General features: G+C 40.4%; 1 pseudogene; it reads left to right on the top strand.

Moving 5' to 3' along the window:
• The first annotated feature begins 10,218 nt into the window (after positions 1-10,218).
• LOC133255352 (V-type proton ATPase subunit e 1-like) lies at positions 10,219-11,572 on the top strand (annotated as a pseudogene).
• The last annotated feature ends 7,309 nt before the right edge of the window (positions 11,573-18,881 follow it).

Genomic DNA, 18,881 nt, shown 5'->3' with positions numbered 1-18,881 from the left:
TTGACAATAAACAAATAATTGACGTGTTCATCAGTGGAAGGATGAGTAAACAACATGTGACATATACATTTAATCAAATATTCAGTTCAGTTCAGTTCAGTCGCTCAGTTGTGTCCAACTCTTTGTGACCCCATGAACCGCAGCACGCCAGCCTCCCTGTCTATCACCAACTCCCTGAGTTCACCCAAACCCATGTCCATTGAGTTGGTGATGCCATCCAACCATTTCATCCTCTATCATCCCCTTCTCCTCCTGCCCTCAATCTTTCCAAGCATCAGGGTCTTCTCAAATGAGTAAGCTCTTCGCATCACGTGGCCAAAGTATTGGAGTTTCAGCTTCAGTCCTTCCAATGAACACCCAGGACTGATCTCCTTTAGGATGGACTGGTTGGATCTCCTTGCAGTCCAAGGGTCTCTCAAGAGTCTTCTCCAACACCACAGTTCAAAAGCATCAATTCTTTGGTGCTCAGTTTTCTTTATAGTCCAACTCTCAAATCCATACATGACTACTGGAAAAACCATAGCCTTGATTAGACGGACCTTTGTTGACAAAGTGTTGAGGTCCTTTAATGGACCAGAAGCTGGTGGTTGAGTCAACAATAAGAAAGTAAAAGAGAGAGAAAGAGGCTGATATTCCTTGGTTTACATAGAAAACCAATAAAGCCCTTTGACACAGGGCTTGCACTGCTACACAGAGGCACCAGACGCCCTCTCGAGGGGGTGAAGGCACAGTGTGCCTTCTCAAGAGGGTCTTAGAAGCCCAGGCAAGAAAGTGAGCTCAGTGGGCTTCTGTGCTCCAAAGAATTAGCCTGAGAGAGAGAGAGAAAAATAGAAAGAAAGACGCGGGGACCCAAGCTCTGATGGAGCAAAGGTGTTTTATTCAACACAGTGTGGGTATATATACTGTCTTACAAGGTAGCTATTTTCAGCAGAGATAAAAATCAAAAGTCCAGACTTACAAATTATCATAAGGCAATCCATATCAAAGAGAGAAAATTGTAAATGATCACTTTTACCATATGGTTCATAAAAAGGAAGAGGGTCGTAAATAGTTACTTATCACTGTATGGAAAAACTAAAGAAGGAAATGCATGCATTCCTAAGCCCCAGGAGTGGTTTGCCAACTCCTCTTAATTTCTGAATATTCAGGAATTAATAAGGGACAGAGGATTCATGACAGATTCAAAACAGCACTCAGGAAGCCTCCTGTTAAATGCTTCCTGACAACAAAGTAATGTCTCTGCTTTATAATATGCTGTCTAGGTTGGTCATAACTTTCCTTCCAAGGAGTAAGTGTCTTTTAATTTCATGGCTGCAGTCACCATCTGCAGTGATTTTGGAACCCAGAAAAATAAAATCAGCCACCGTTTCCACTGTTTCCCCATCTATTTGCCATTAAGTGATGGGACCAGATGCCATGATCTTAGTTTTATGATTCAGCCTTCAAAAGGAAGGAAATGCTTACCTATGCTACAGTGAGGATGAAACCTGAAGCCATTATGCCAAGGGACATAAACAAGCACAAAAGCAGGAATAATTTTACCACAGTTAAGTAAAATTAATGTGCATTATCTCAAGGGGCTCTTAACCTAAAAAATAAATTGTCATGGGAATTAAGGAAAGGATAATGTTCACTTTATTAGTGTGGTTTTATTAAGGAAAGACTGCTAATGGGCAGAGGACAATAATCTATTGCAATCTTAATATGCATAAAGCTGTAAATTACTGTTTTTACCTATCTTAGAAAATCTAGTAGGTGAGGGCCAAGATCTGGTTTCTTATGCAATAAGAACAGTCTGTTATAATAGATAAAAGGAACAATCTGTGTAAATAATCATTGTTCTACTTCCATGGCTCTAATTATAGAATGTGTAAGGATCTGATCTTTCATCTTGAGAAAAAGAGATATATTTTGATAATTACTTGCCTAGTTACTACTATAACTAGTTACTACACCATATTCTCAAAAATATATTTCTTGTATGTTGGAGAATGTTGTATGTTGCAGAACCTCAAGATTTTGAGGTGAATATGGCCTAGATGAGATGGTCCACAGCACATACCTAAGCTAGACTATGTGGAGAACTTCTTCAGCTGATGTATAGAAGGTTGACTTTTAGAGGATGTCATGGTGATTCTCAAAAGGGTGGTGGGGTCCTCATTCACTAGACATTACAATCAAAAGTCTTGAGTTTCCATATGAAAATTTGTATCAAGAGGCTTGATTTTCTGGTGTCCTTTACTTAGTCACTGAATGTAATAGCCAGAGTGCATTGCATTTTAACAAGTGGGATCATGATGTCATTTTGTGAATACACTTCATCTTACAATGACATCATGATCCCACTTGTTAAAATGCAATGCACTCTGGCTATTACATTCCAGCTCCTGTGACATTTCCTAATCCCACTGCTACATTGCACCAATGTGTTGTCACAGATCTGTTGAATGTCCTCATATGATGCTTGGAGGAAGAAATGCTCTTTAACACAATAAAGTCTATTGTGAACACATTTCATCTCATTTCATCATTATAGTGGTCTGGATCACTATGGTCTTTCAGAATCAATAATGACATGGGATTTGAATGTTTCTTAGGCAAGTGGTCTCATAAGCCCTGTACCATATAAGTCATCTAGTTTTCTAATCTTTCTCGTTGTTCGTCTGATAAAGATTCATCATATATCCTCATGAACTGCAGTGGCTTCAGCAGCAGGAAGAGCAGAAATAGGGGCTTCATGTTGATCAGAGTCCCCATATTTCCCTGAAGGGAATACAAGAGAGAAGGAGTTATGTCCACTGTGAGGCTGTACCTTCTGTTTCTGTGCAGGACCCATTTTTACTACCTCTTGCCATTCTGAGCTCCAAGACTTTAGACTATTTTAAAATCGACAACTCACAATCTATTTTAATACCTGTAAAATAAAAGTGACCTTAGAGGACATCAGTCTAGAAGACTAGGTAAGAGAAGGAAAGGTGAAGGAAGAAGGAGAGTAAAGGAGAAAGGGAGAGAGAGGGGAAAAGGTGAGGAGAGAGAGAGAAGGTAACAAGGAAGAACTGAGGAAGAGAGCAAGAGAGAGATGAAGGCCAGGAGGGAAGGGTAAAGAAGGACAAGCGGCAGAGAGGGCAGTGGGGTGAGAGGCAGAGAGGAGGCTCATGTGCTCCCTCCTTCCAAAGTAAATGCGTCTGTTCTCTTCCTGGAGTTAAGAACTTGTGCTGAAAAGAGCTGTACTTGATCCCTACTTCCCCTCACCAACATCCTGCTCTTCTGAGGACCATTCTTGATCTTATGACTTCTTCCTCTTGCTCATTTCTGACCATCAATGCCCTTCACAAGGGATCAAACAGGGTCCATCATGTCGCATGAGCACCAAATGCTGTGTGAATTGGTGTAAATACTGTTGCCATCACCTCATTGCCTGGAATTGTTGGTCCATGTTGTAGTCTCCTCTGCCTCCTCTTCTCGCTCAGAAGAGCTCTTCCACTAAGGTGCATTACTGCCCTTGTGAGTGTTTTTCCCATCTTTCTTATTTTAAGTTAGACTTCATGGTTTCTTCTCAGGTTTTCTACTCCTAAATTCTTCCCATCCTGTGTGCCCTTCTGAAGATATAAATCTCATCATCAGAGATTGCAGTCACGACCTTCCTTTCCTCTGTGTGTGTCTCCATGTCTGCTCACTCCACCGTGTTGCTGCTGTTGTTAAGTTGCTTCAGTCGTGTCCAACTCTGTGTGACCCCATAGATAGCAGCCCACCAGGCTCCCCCGTCCCTGGGATTCTCCAGGCAAGAACACTGGAGTAGGTTGCCATTTTATTCTCCAATGCATGAAAGTGAAAAGTGAAAGTGAAGTCGCTAAATCATGTCCGACTCCTAGTGATCCCACGGACTGCAGCCTACCAGGCTCCTCTGCTTATGGGATTTTCCAGGCAAGAGTACTGGAGTGGGTTGCCATTGCCTTCTCCACAAAGGAATGGATACAAATACAAAAGCAGTGAATGTTTATTTGAAAGAGTCAGGAAAAATCAAAATCTGCAACCTGATCCCAAATAGTGGAAAAGATTACATGGTGAGGGAGAGGGAGCCCTAAACAAAACCTTATTCAACTGCTATTTCTGAAGGGTTAATTTTTAATTGTGATCTTGAAAGTTGTCAAATTCTCAAAGTTAAAATAAATAATTCTGAGGAAGTGTCATTGAAGACATGTATCTTTAAGAGCTGGTTTGGGCATGTTATCCAATATTAAGTGCCAGTTTCTCAGAATGCCACATTTTTATATCAGCAAACTCCCATCCTTTATCAGCATCAGGAAACATCAGTTCCTTGGTTTAAATGGTTGAGCAAAGACAGTCTAAACACTCAATCCTTATAATTAGACATACTTCTGTGAGTAAATCGCAGAGTATCTCTCCATTCAGTTCAGGAAGAAAAGTCGCACCTTCGACAGCTTTAAATTTACTTTTCACAAACATAAGGAGGCCATAATTATGCTTCAGACCTTCATATCTATAAGCAGAGTGAAAACGCGATAGTTTGAGAAAACCTAGAGGGAAATGTCATTCTCATGGCTCATAATTCAGCACATGTCTTCCCCTTAGGGTCACTGTGAAGACTTGAGTATCTGAGCTTACAGAGGTACACAGAATGGACAGACACAAAATAAGACCTTCAGTAACTGAAAATCAACCTTCAGAGCACAAATGTAGAGTAATTTCAACATCTTATTTAGCAAAATGGAATGCAAACCAGGTCTTAGATGAAAAAAATCTCTCAATTGATTGCATTTTCCTGCAAATCTATACTTCCTCATGCCTTGCCTAGTTGCTCACTGTATGATTCTAAAAAATATTTCAAAGATTTTTTTCCTCTGTCATGTCAAAGTGAGTTTATAAGGTACAGACCAAGATATTGCCACTGGTTTGTTTTGATTTTATAATTTGCTCCTTGACAGATTAGGAATAGCAGGAATATGAAAGTATCAAATATGATAGGATAGAGAATCTCATATTTTCTTGAGAAAAGGAAAATACATCCGATGAGACAAATGTTGTATATCAAGAAAAAATAATACAGGTTCCAGTGTTCATTCCACACACCACACACACGCATACACACAAACACACACAAAAACTCACTCCCCAATGTACAGTGGACTAGACATCAAAGCAATATTTAGAAAACAACACTAAAGATACTGATGCAAGTATATTATAATATTTTTCATAATTTTGGAATTAGTAAGGAATATCTTCATTACACAAAACAGGCATACAAGTGTAAAGAAATTAAAGATAAAGACTGAAAGACTTCCTTACACACACATAGACTGAATTACATACCCATATACATGAGTACACAGAAAATCTTAGTGAAACATATTGCATAACAATATTTTCTAATGGCAGAAACCAACAAAATTGAATTTTAAAAACCAACACTAGCTTAGAAAACAATTTTTAAATATGTATAATATGAAATTACTTTCCAAACTTAAATACAAGAAAAATACAAATTTCTTTTCTAAGCTCAGTATATCTGCATCAAAAATTCAGCTCAACAGTGGCAGCGTTTACCTCGATTCTTATTTATGTGTCTTCTTTCTTTTATACGTAATTAGGAAAATTAAATCACCTGAATTTGTTCTAAAACAGAAAATTTAATTATTTTTTATGTCAATATTTCTTGACATTATCACAGTTTCTCTTTCTGCTAAAAATTATCTGAAAGAAATTATCAAGGTAAAAGAAATATGTCCCAAACCATAAAGATGGCATAGTGTTAGTTGTGAAAATTTAATTTTGCTTTAATAACCACATGATATGATTGCTTTATCATTAAATTCTCTGTAGAAATGAAAGAAAAATTGTCTGAGTATTGAGCACAGTATGGCTTTGTTCTCACATTTCAGATAGCTAAAGAGTTAAATTTAATGTAAAACCCATTAACATACATTTTAACCATCAAAACCCTCAAAGTCTCGTGTTAGGGACACCTTCTCATGTTATAGAAATAAAGAATTTCTTTCTTTCTTTCCCAATATTCTACAGCAATAAAAACAAAATGCCAATTTTTGCCTCAATGAAGTATCTTTGTGTCCTGTGAAATTTGTACTCAACCCATCCATTTTCTAGCTTTTGCATCACTAACTGAAGATATTCATCATCAGTGCAGCTGTACTATGACATAACTATTTTCCCAGTAGAAAAGCCAAAACAGATCACATAGCTCCAAAAATTTGTAGGGAACCAGTTGTATATAAAAATACTTTAGATTTGGCTTCAAAATAATTTTTAAGAGGACTAATATAATCTTCCAATTGAGTTGAAATAACATGGATCTTATGGCAGAAAGTGAAGGGGAGCTCAAAATCCTCTTGATGAAAGTGAAAGAGGGGAGTGAAAAAATTGGCTTAAAGCTCAACATTCAGAAAACAAAGATCATGGCATCTGGTCCCATCACTTCATGGGAATTAGATGGGGAAACAGTGGAAACAATGGCAGACTTTATTTTGGGGGGCTCCAAAATCACTGCAGATGGTAATTGCAACCATGAAATTAAAAGACGCTTACTCCTTGGAAGGAAAGTTATGACCAACCTAGATAGCTTATTAAAAAGCAGAGACATTACTTTGCCAACAAAGGTATGTCTAGTTAAGGCCATGGTTTTCCCAGTGGTCATGTGTAGATGTGAGAGTTGGACTGTGAAGAAAGCTGAGTGTGAGTGCTGAAGAATTGATGCTTTTGAACTGTGGTGTTGGAGAAGACTCTTGAGAGTCCCTTGGACTGCAAGGAGGTCCAACCAGTCTATCCTAAAGGAGATCAGTCCTGGGTGTTCATTGAAAGGACTGATGTTGAAGCTGAAACTCCAATACTTTGGCCACCTCATGCAAAGAGTTGACTCATTGGAAATGACTGATGCTGGGAGGGATTGGGGGCAGGAGGAGAAGGGGACGACAGAAGATGCGATGGCTGGATGGCATCACCAACTCAATGGACATGAGTTTGGGTGAACTCTGGAAGTTGGTGATGGACAGGGAGGCCTGGCATGCTGCAATTCATGGGGGTCTCAAAGAGTCGGACATGACTGAGCGACTGAACTGAACTGAACTGAACATGGATCTGACCTACCCTCCCACCCTAAGCAATTTTAAAAACGGACAAAATGCTGGGAAAAATTATTTTCAAGACACCGAACATTTTGCAACAAAATACACTGATCTTGAAAGACAGGAACATGGTGAGCCCTGTGATATATTCAGCTTACTGTCTTGAGAAAACTTTCAGGCAAAATAAAGGGACAGTGCACTTAGGAAGAGATGGAACTGAGGAAGTGAAGAGATTGAGGAAACATGAGTTCGTAAGACAAAGTACCTGACATGAGACAGCTGCCTCAAGACAGAAACTTGGAAATCTGTGAAGCGTTCCCCTCAGGTATTCAGCAGAGTATTCCTGATCACGTGTGTGGGAGAAAATCACCTGATGCTGGGAAAGAACCACCTATAAGGACCAGAGGGAATAGTACTTACTCCCACTAGCCAGGCTGGAAAATGTCAAAATTCATGGGCATTAGGTCAAGTGCTCAGGAAGGCTTTGCCTCAGTAGAGGGAAATAATTAGCCCTAGATTGTTACTGGGCTCTACTGATAGCTCAGTTGGTAAAGAATCCGCCTGCAATTCAGGAGATCCCAGTTCGATTACTGGGTCAGGAAGATCCGTTGGAGAAGGGATAGGCTCCAGTATTCTTGGGCTTCCCTTGTGGCCAAGAACCACCTATAAGGTAAAGAATGTGAAACTGTGTATAGAATGTGGAAGAACCTTATAAAGAATGTGGAACCTTCCTATAAGGAACTACCTATAAGGTAAAGAATCCTCCTGCAATGTGGGAGACCTGGGTTCAATCCCGGGTTAGGAAGATCTCCTGGAGAAGGAAAAGGCTACCCACTCCAGTATTCTGACCTGGAGAATTCCATGGACTGTGTAGTGCATGGGGTCACAAAGAGTCAGACACAACTGAACAACTTTCACACTCAGACTTACTGCTCTGTACTTGTCTAACAAATCAAAAGGTTCAACATGATTCCAAATAGCTTATGTGTATCCCAGCAAAATGTTCAAGAACATTTATAGAAATACAAAAATATCCATACAAAGTAAACAAACAAGGTAAAATTCACAGTATCTGGCATCCAGTCAAAGATCTCGCTAAGCATGAGAGGAAACAAGAAAACACAAATCATCATGAAGGAAATAATCAATTAATTGACATTGACCCAGAACACATACAGAATAAAATACTAAAACCATGAGTGTTTTATGTACTCAGTCAATCAGTTCAGTCACTCAGTCGTGTCTGACTCTTTGCGACACCATGAACTGCAGCACACCAGGCCTCCCTGTCCATCACCAACTCCCAGAGTTTATTCAAACTCACGTCCATTGCGTCAGTGATGCCATCCAACCATTTTGTCGTATGTCATCCCCTTCTCCTCCTGCCCTCAATCTTTCCCAGCATCAGGGTCTTTTCAAATAAGTCAGCTCTTCGCATCAGGTGGCCAAAGTATTGGAGTTTCAGCTTCAGCATCAGTCCTTCCAATGAACAGTCAGGACTGATTTCCTTTAGGATGGACTGGTTGGACGTCCTTGTAGTCCATGGGACTCTTAAGAGTCTTCTCCAACACCACAGTTCAAAAGCATCAATTCTTCGCTTCTAAGCTTTCTTTATGGTCCATCTCTCACATCCATACATGACCACTGGAAAAACCATAGCCTTGACTAGATGGACCTTTGTTGGCAAAGTAATATCTCTGCTTTTTAATATGCTGTCTAGATTGGTCATAACTTTTCTTCCAAGGAGTAAGCGTCTTTTTATTTCATGGCTGTGGTCACTATCTGCAGTGATTTTGGAGCCCCCAAAATTAAAGTCTGCCACTGTTTCCACTGTTTCTCCATCTATTTGCTATGAAGTGATGGGACCAGATGCCATGATCTTTGTTTTCTGAATGTTGAGCTTTAAGCCAACTTTTTCACTCTCCTCTTTCACTTTCATCAAGAGGCTCTTTTATGTACTCCTTGTGTGCAGAAGGGATTACCTGGTGGCTCAGATGGTAAAGAGTCTGCCTGAAATGTGGGAGACCTGGGTTCGATCCCTGGGTCAGGAAGATCCCCTGGAGGAAGAAATGGCAACCCACTCCAGTATTCTTGCCTGGAAAATCCCATGGACAGAGGAGCCTGGCCAACTACAGTCCATGGGTCACAAAGAGTCAGACATGACTGAGTGACTTCATTTTCACTTTTCCTTTATGTGCAAAAAGTTAAATTCATGAACAATGTAAAAACCCCAGAGACAGGATCAAGATGGTGAAATAGGAAGACCACAAACTTACCTTCCCACTAGAACACATCAGACCTACAACTACGTAGACAGGAACTTTTGCTGCAAATGACTTGAAGACTAGCAGAATGGTTCTTCTACAACCAAAGCTGTAAAGAAAGGACTGCATGGAGTCTGGTAGAAGGAGGAAATGCAATGTGAAACCAAGTGGGACCATGTAGAGGCCTCTTTGTCTTCCATTTCTCATAGGCGAGACTCCATGGCCTCCATGACCTTCCCTGAGTTCCAAAGGGCAGATTGCTAATCAAGAGGGAGGAGCAGCCAAGAAACCACCTGAAGACAGGAGAAACTCATCAGGATTAAAAGATCCAACCACCTGAGACCTGCACACCCCCTAAGCTTGTCAGCAATCCCATCCTTGGGGACTGTTGTTATAAAACTCTTCATCAACTCCTCCTGGGTGGGGACACATAGTTTCTCAGGCCAGGAGCTGTGTTCCACTCTGCCTGGCAAAGTAATAAAGCTATCCAAAAGGCAACCAAAACTGTCTCTGAGATTTGATTTGGTACTGGTGTAGACAGAAGCTGAGCTTTCAGCACCAAATCTCATCAAGACCTGTAAGTGACACAGAATAGGAAGGAAATATCACAAACTTGAAGATCCTCTCAGAGGAGTGACAGAATGAATCATATATTAGACACCCCAGCACTGGGGCCTGACATTAAGAGGATGAACCCCTTTAGCTGGTTTGAAAACCAGTGGGACTTGGTCCCCTGCTAAGAAACTGAGTTTCCACTATTGAAGAGTGAGAACAAAGTCTTCCCTAGTGATCCAGTAGCTAAGACTCTGAGCTTGCAATGTTCAAAGATTCTGCATGCTGCTATGAAGATCGAAGGTCCTAAGTGCAGCAACTAAGATCCAGTGCAGCTAAATAATTGAGTAAAGAAATGTTTTTTTAAAAAGAGTCAGAACAAAGACTCTTGTTTTCAGTCCCAGTGCAGAGACACCAAATTGATAACTGACTAGTATTCTGACCAGCCTGCCAGGACCTACCCAGCGTGCCCTCCGACACACATGTGGCTCCTGCTCTATCTCCTGCTCCAGTGCTGGTCCCCATTGCTCAAACTCATGTCCAGTGATGCTATCTAACCATCTCATCTTCTGCTGTCCCCTTCTCCTTTTGCCTTCCATCTTTCTCAGCATCAGGGTCTTTTCCAATGAGTTGGTCTTCACATCAGGTGTCCAAAATATTGGAGCTTCAGCTTCAGTGTCAGTCCTCCCAGTAAATATTCAAGGTTGATTTCCTGTAGAATTTACTGGCTTGTTCTCCTTGCAGCCCAAGGGACTCTCAAGAGTCTTCCCTAACACCACAGTTCAAAAGCATCAATTCAGGATGGGATTAAAGTGAGGTAACTTGGCAGGGCTGGCACCTTCCACAGCAACCATGGCATATACTGGCCTCACTGTGTCTCTTACCATGATGAATGTGTTCTGGGACATCATTAGCTTTCCAGATGCTCTGGTTCATCCCTAAGGATCCCAAGTAGGGAATTGTTGTCACTATGTTGGTGACCTGTTCCGTTTGCTGCTATCTCTTTTGGCTGATTGCAATTCAGGCCCAACTCAACCCTCTCTTTGGACCACAGTTGAAAATGAAACATTCTGGTACCTAAAGTATCATTGGCCTTTGGGAACTGGCTTGCTCACCAGTACTGAGTCATTGAGGTCATGGAGAGAACTCCTCTAGATGAAAAAACACCTCCATACCCAGACCACATCCCTTGACTCGCCCACTGTGGCCATCAGCTGCCTTGAATTTTCACCCACATTTGAATATCATATTCTACAATGCAGTACTTTTTTCCTGTTGCCCTTTTTATGCTTTGATGAATGATGTGCCTGTTTAAACTATGCTGCGTCTGTAAAATATTTATGTATACTCTTCTGAGATCAAAAGTGCTGTTCTCCTGAGAAATAACATTACTCTCTCTTTGGAATTCTGTGGATTTGAAGATGGCTCCTGCCTGCTCACAACATGAGAATCAGCAAAATGCTTAAAAACTGTTACATGATAATAAGTGTCCAGTGGGGCAGTCAGTAGGAGAACATGTTCAAGGGAAAATCTGTCCCGCAAACTTATATCATAGTTTATTATACCAAAGTATGAATGAATTTCAGGATAAATTTTGTATTTCTGCCATTTTTTGGAATAAATTATTTTTCTACTTTCTATGAGGGGAAAAAAGCATCAGTTCTTTGGCACTCAGCCTTCTTTACGTCCAACTCTCACATCTGTACGTGACTTCTAGAAAAACCAGAGCTTTGACTATATGGACCTGTATTGACAAAGCGATGTCTCTGCAAGACACTGTCTAGGTTTGTCATTGCTATTGTTTCTCTTGTCTGAAGAGACTGATCCGGAAAATATTGCAAATGTTAACAAATGGGGCCAAACTTTAAAGTTTTTCAACTGTGAAGGAAACTGTCAACAAAACGAAAAGACAATCTATTAAATGGGGAAGATATTTGTAAATGATATTTCTGATAAGGGATTAATATCCAAAATATATAAGGAACTTATATAACTCAATAGAAAAAACAAACAACCCAATTAAAAAAGGGGCAGAGGACCTAAATAGACATTTTTCCAAAGAAGACATACACATGGCAGGATTGAACATCAACATTTTAGGAATCAGTGAGTTAAAATGGATGGGAAGGGGCGAATTTAATTCAGATAACCATTACATCTACTACTGTGGGCAAGAATCCCTTAGAAGAAAAGGAGTAGCCAGTAGGAATGGAAAATGGCAATTGTTTTAGAAGACATTTGACATTTCCTACAAAACTAAACATACTCATTATATGATCCAGCAGTTGTACTCATTGGTATTTGCCCAAAGGAGATGAAAATGGATATCTACATAAAAACATGCACACAGATATTTATAGCAGCTTCATTCACAATTGCCAAAGCTTGGAAGAAATCAAGATGTTCTTCAATAGATGAATGGATAAATAAACTGTAGTTACATCCAGAAAATGGAATATTATTCTGTACTAAAAAGAAATGAGTTAACAAGCCATGAAAAGATATTCAGGGACCTTAAATGTACCTTAAAGTTACACAACATTTTATGTCAATTATATCCCAACAAAGCTGGAAAAAAGACGTGGGAATGTGTGCGTGTGTGCTGCCAGGGTGAGGGGAGGTGTAATGTACTTAAAAAAGGAGATCATGAGGGATATTTGCAGTGACAGAAATGTTCTGTACCTTGACTGTGTTAATGTCAATATCCCAATTTTTACATAGTACTACAGTTTTACATAATATTATCATTGGAGAAGTGGGTAAACAGTACATAGATTACTCTTGATTATTTATTACATCTGCATGTGAATCTATAATAATCCCAAAATAAAAGATTTAATTTAAAAACATAAAAAGAAAGGCTACACACTATATGCATTCCTTTACTTTAAAATTAAAGAATCATAGATATGGAGAACAAATCAGTAGTTACCAAGGGTGGAAGAGCTCCTTGGTGGTAAAGGAACAGTTCTGTATTTTGACTATCATAGTGATTACATGAATCTATACACAAGATAAAGTTGCATGTAACTACACCCACACGCACACTTCTGTCATTCAGCTGCTCAGACATGTCTGACTCTTTGTGACCCCATGAACAACAGCACGCCAGGTTTCCCCTGTCCTTCACCATCTCCCAGAGTTTGCCAACTTCATGTCCCATTGAATGAGTGAAGCCATCCATCCATCTCATCTTCTGCCACCCTCTTCTCCTCTTGCCTTCAGTCTTCCTCAGCACCAGGGTCTTTTCCAATGAGTCAGCTCTTTGTATCAGGTGGCCAAAGTGTTGGAGCTTCAACTTCAGCATCAGTCCTTCCAAAGAGTATTTAGGGTTGATTTCCTTTAGGATTGACTGGTTTGATATCCTTGAAGTCCAAGGAACTCTCAAGAGTTTTCTTCAGTACCACAGTTTGAAAGCATCAGTTCTTTAGGACTGAGCCTTCTTTATGGTCCAACTTCCACATCTGTACATGACTACTGGAAAAATCCTAGCTTTGACTATATGGACGATTGTCAGCAAAGTGATGTTTTTGCTTTTTAATACACTGTCTAGGTTTGTCATAGCCTTTCTTCCAAGAAGCAAGCATCTTCTAATTTTGTGGTTGCAGTCACCATCTGCAATGATTTTGGAGCCCAGGAAGAGAAAATCTGTCACTGCTTCCACTTTTCCCCCTTCTGTTTGCCATGGAGTGATGGAACCAGATGCCATGATCTTAGTTTAGACCCTCACATGGAACTTTATATGGAACAACAGACTGGCTCAAAATTGGAAAAGGAGTTTGACAAGGCTGTATATTATCACCCTTTTATTTAACTTATATGCAGAATACATCATGCGAAATGCCGGGCTGGGTGAGTTACAAGCTGGAATCAAGACTGCAGAAATGTTAACAACCTCAGATATGCAGATGATACCACTCTAGTGGCAGAAAGTGAAGAGAAACTAAAGAGCCTCTTGATAAGAGTGAAGGAGGAGAGTGAAAAAGCTGGCTTAAAACTCACACTGATTGCATGTAAAAACTGATGACATCTGAATGAGGCCTATAATTTAGTTAACAGTATTGTTATTTCATATTGCACTGTAATTACATAGCATGCTACCACTGGGGGAAGCTGGGATGAAAGGGACCTGGGGATGTGTACAATTATTCAGCTTCCTATGACTTAAAATTATTTTTTAAGTGATAAGTTTAACACAGTGAATGAATAGATCTTTCCATTGATGTAGAAAGAGCACCAGGACATATTTTTATAGGAAAAACAAGTCTCAGAATTAAAAAGTATATGATCCAATTTATGCTTTTAAAAAATCTATCTGGGAGTGCACCAATCTATGTATATGCGGAAGAAAAGGCCTACAATTATACACAATAAACATATTGACCTGATTATCTCCAGGAGGAATTTTCAAAATGTTTAAAAGCTCAATGACATGAGCAGTAATCAGAATGACTACTTTAAAATTAGACACCAGGGTGGATGTGAGAGTGAAACCGGACATTTACTTTCTCCTGCTTTGAAATTTTTACAATGAACATGCATTGTTTTATAATTTAAACTCAATAAAAATAAGCTTTAAATATAAATATATCATAAAAGGGATTAGCATGTCTCAGACAATTATATATTTGGAACGACTATGAAAGTCATATAAATTATGAGTAGATGTCAATTGGGTGTCAACATGACACATAATTCAAAAGTCAAATAGATATGTTAAAAAGTAAAGTAGGGAATGGAAATTTTTTACTCTCAAAGGGGTGATTACCTAATCCTTTTTCCTTGGGAAGAAAGAAAAAGAGGCTTCGCCAGCTCCTGGCCCTTCAGTGAATATTACTGTTTGATTATGGAAACAAAGTGAAAAAAAAAAAAAAGATTAAAACAGAGTGTATTACATCCAGTGTATTCATTCGCTACTTCATTTTCTCACTACTGAACACTGTTCTGAATAATGAGAAGAGATGCCAAAGTTCAAGGGATACAAGTGAAGATGTGGAGCAATTGGGACATTTCTAGTAGGAATGCAAAACAATGTACCAGTATGGAAGATGGTTTGACAGTTTCTTCCAAAGCTAAAGAGAGACCCACCATACAACCTAGCATTCATGCTTCTGGGTATCTACCCAGCTGACCTGAAAAGCTATGTTCACATAAAAACCTGCACATGAATTTTTGTAGCGTGAATCTGACCGCATTTCAAATCTGACCGTATGACAAAACCTCACTGAACGGGATACAGAAAAAAGACATCTAAATAACTTAAATCTTTATGTAAACCCCCCCCATTCATATGTTGAAATCCTAATTCCTAATATGGTGGCATTAGGAGATGGGGCCTTTGGCAAGTGATTAGGACATGAAGATGGAGCCCTCATAAATGGGGTTAGTGCCCAACACTGCAGAGACAGTTTCTATTGTTTATTTTTTAATAATTTTTATTTATTTATTTATTGGTTGTACTAGGTCTTCATTGCTGTGTGGGCCTCTAGTGGGGACTACTCTCTAGCTGCAGTGCTCAGGCTTCCCTTGTTGCTGAGCACAGGCTGTAGGGCACACAGGCTTCAGAGGTTACAGCGCGAGGGCTCAGTAGTTGTGGTTCTCAGGCTGTACAGTACAGGCTTAATGGTTGTGGCCCACAGGCTTCGTTGTTCCCTGGCATGTGGGATCATCCTAGATCAGGGGTAAAACCCTTGTCTTCTGCATTGGCAGGTGGATTCTTTACCACTGAGCCACCAGGGAAGCCCCGTTCACCAGTTTAATAGATTAGGACCTGGATATCTTTGAGAGCCATTCAGCCTTCTGCAATCTTATGAGGAAAAAAATCATTCAAGTTATTTATTCTAGCATTCATCTATCAACAACTATATTTCCACCCACTCTTTTCATATGTGTCTTCCCACTCCTAGTACTGTTATTCATTTTTTAGCTATTTTAATGGGTTGTCCAACAAGTTCAAGATTTTAAGTCTTCTTTTACAAGTGCCTGCATTGATCACTTCAAGCAACAGAGACATGTTCCTCTCTTAAGGTACAATCTTATGAGCCTGTATCCAGTACAGGCTACACATTTCTTTCATTATGCTTTTTTCCCACAGTAGCTGGTATAATGCCTTACGTATGAATGTTTCTCAATTGCTTGCCTGGAAATACATTTCACTCGTTAACCGTTCTATTATTACTGTGCTTCCATAACAGGCCATCTCACATAATATCATCACATTTCTCCCCACTGGGTCCAAAGGTCTACTCAGCCACTCTAGGCCTACCTGAACATACCTTCACTTTTATAATTAATTTACAGGTGACTGCCTGACATGAGGACTAAAACTAGAAAATATAAAAAATATGATGAGTGTAATTTTGAATTGTGATTAAATTTACATCAATATAATTTGCCACACATTAAATGATGTTCATAGCCATTATCATGTGTGTGTGCTCAATTGTGTCTGACTCTGCAAACCCCATGGACTGTAGCCTGCCAGACTTCTCTGTCCATGGGATTTCCCAGGCAAGAATACTGGAGTGGATTGCTCTTTCCTCCTCCAGGAGATCTTTCTCACCCAGGGATTGAAACTGCATCTCCTGTGTCTCCTGCATTGACAGGTAGATTCTTCACCACTGAGCCACCTGGGAAGCTCAGCTATTATCATCAGTTCAGTTCAGTTCAGTCACTCAGTCATGTCCAGCTCTTTGCGACCTTGTGGACTGCAGCACGCCAGGCCTCCCTGTCCATCACCAACTCCCAGAGTTTACCCAAACTCATGTCCATTGAGTTGGTGATGCCATCCAACCATCTCATCCTCTGTTGTCCCCTTCTCCTCCTGCCCTCAATCTTTCCCAGCATCAGAGTCTTTTCAAATGAGTTAGCTATTATCATAGTGCCTGGTAAATAGGCCCCAAAGGAAGCAGCTCATAAAAATGTTAACAATGAATATGATTTTTATAAAGACAGCTGAGAAATATCAGAATTTTCTAAAGGAAGACAAGAGAGAATTTCCGAAGCAGACACAGGAGTGATTCAGAGGCACTCCTCTAAAAGGGCTGGATGTGTTCCCAGAGTTCAGCAATTCGTGCTGTTCTTGTCCTTTTCCACCTGGGCAACTCAGGGCTATGTGTTCCATGACATGAGCCTTGGATGAGCAGGTTGCTCCACTGGGGTTGAAGCCAGGCCAGATTGAGTATTGGCCTTTGAGTAAAAGTCTTATGGGTGGCCGGCCTGGTTCTAGTAATCTGTCCAACTCGTCACTCTCTATCTGAACAGTGACTTTGAATAAAGACACACAAAGAAGAAAACATAGAGTTAAGTGGTGCAAAGCCTGGAAGCCAAATAAGCAGAAGACACACAGAGTATAAAAGGGAGATGTAAAGTTGAGGATACAATCTGATCAACAGAAGAAAACATGAAAGTTAGATGAGGAAGGGACAGAAGATGAAAGGTAGAAGTAAGAATCATTACTCTTTGTGGAGGTGCCTTTTGAGAGCCCATCTTTGCTCCTCCAATACTTCCACTAACAGATTCTGCCTCCCGGGCACAGCAGAGCTCTCAGAAGGGGCACTGAATGTGACAGGACAAAGAGCTCAGCCTACAGTCCTATCACGAAGAACATGGGATTCTTGGAACAGCCTGAGCTGGGGAGACAAGGACAGCACAAGCCAGCCGCATAGCCTGCAGCTGTCACACGCCCAGGGCTCTGCCAGCTTACCTGGCCCTGCTGTCTGACCTTATGCAAGACAAGCCCCACGGCCTACTCAAACTCTCCCACGAGGTCCCACACTTAAAGTCATCAGAGCCAACTCCAGTCTTATCTCTAATATACAGAACTCAATTGTTCTGGATTGAGGCCCAGGGATTTGTATTTAATATCAGTTCCTTAAGTTTTAAAATGTGTTAGGGTAAAGCTAAGAGGATGGAATGGAATCTCAAAGTACAGTGGATTTTAAAAGATATATTTATTTCTCTCTCATATATCAGACCCAAGTTGAACAATCCAGGTTGGCAAAATAACTCTGCCTCACACAATTGTTTGGGCACATGGGCTTTTGCTCCCCTTTCTCTGTGGCTATTCCTTGAACAAATCGTCATCTACATCAGCAGTCTCAACCTTGTTGGTACCAGGGACTGGCTTTGTGAAAGATGATTTTTCCACAGACAGGGCAAGGGGCGGGGGGGTGGGAGTGGAGCAGGGGCCCTTGTGGTTTGGAAGCAGAAAAGGAACATGATGAAAACTCAATGTTGTAGAATCTGAAATCCCCTGCCTGTTGTCACCATTAGGGATCTTCAGATGCTATTGTGTTGAAGGGATGACTGACTTTGAGGGTGAGGAGTGCTAGCACTCGGAAGGTCTAACAGTCTACGGCATCTTCACGTTTGACATCTTTCAGACTTCATAGTTTGATGATTAGGTAGATTCTGGGAGATCAAAGCACCAAAGACTTGGAACCAAGAGCTCCTGATTTCTTCTGAGAACTGGAAAGGTTTGGTCTTAATTAAGACCCTTTAGAAAATGCTCCTGACCTGGAAAGAGGTATCTGTTCTGCTGGGTCATTGTTCTTCTTTCCTGGTAAAGGAAGAAATCTGTACTAGATTCTGAACTAGGCTGAATTTACCTTCTCTTGTTGTTGTTTAGTCGCTAAGTCATGTTCGATTCTTTGCAACCTCATGAACTGTAGCCTACCAGGCTCCTCTGTCCATGGGATTTCCCAGGCAAAAATACTGAAGCGGTTTGCCATTTCCTTTTTCCAGGAGACCGTCCCAACCCAGGGATTGAATTGATGTCTCCTGCATTGGCAGGCAGATTCTTTACCACTGAGCCACAAGAGACACCTTACTTTCTCATACATATTACCAAAAAACTCTCTTAGAGCTAGTATAGTTATTGTCTCTGGGGCTAGTATGCCCACCACCCAGAGCTGAACTCTATAGTAGGAAAGAATTACTCAAATTTGAATCAAGTTTGAGCCAA

This window comes from Bos javanicus, chromosome 10 (genome assembly GCF_032452875.1).
Source record: "Bos javanicus breed banteng chromosome 10, ARS-OSU_banteng_1.0, whole genome shotgun sequence".
Taxonomy (NCBI): Eukaryota; Metazoa; Chordata; class Mammalia; order Artiodactyla; family Bovidae; genus Bos; species Bos javanicus.
Note: the sequence above shows the minus strand (reverse complement) of the source record. Positions and strands in the feature narration are given on the sequence as shown.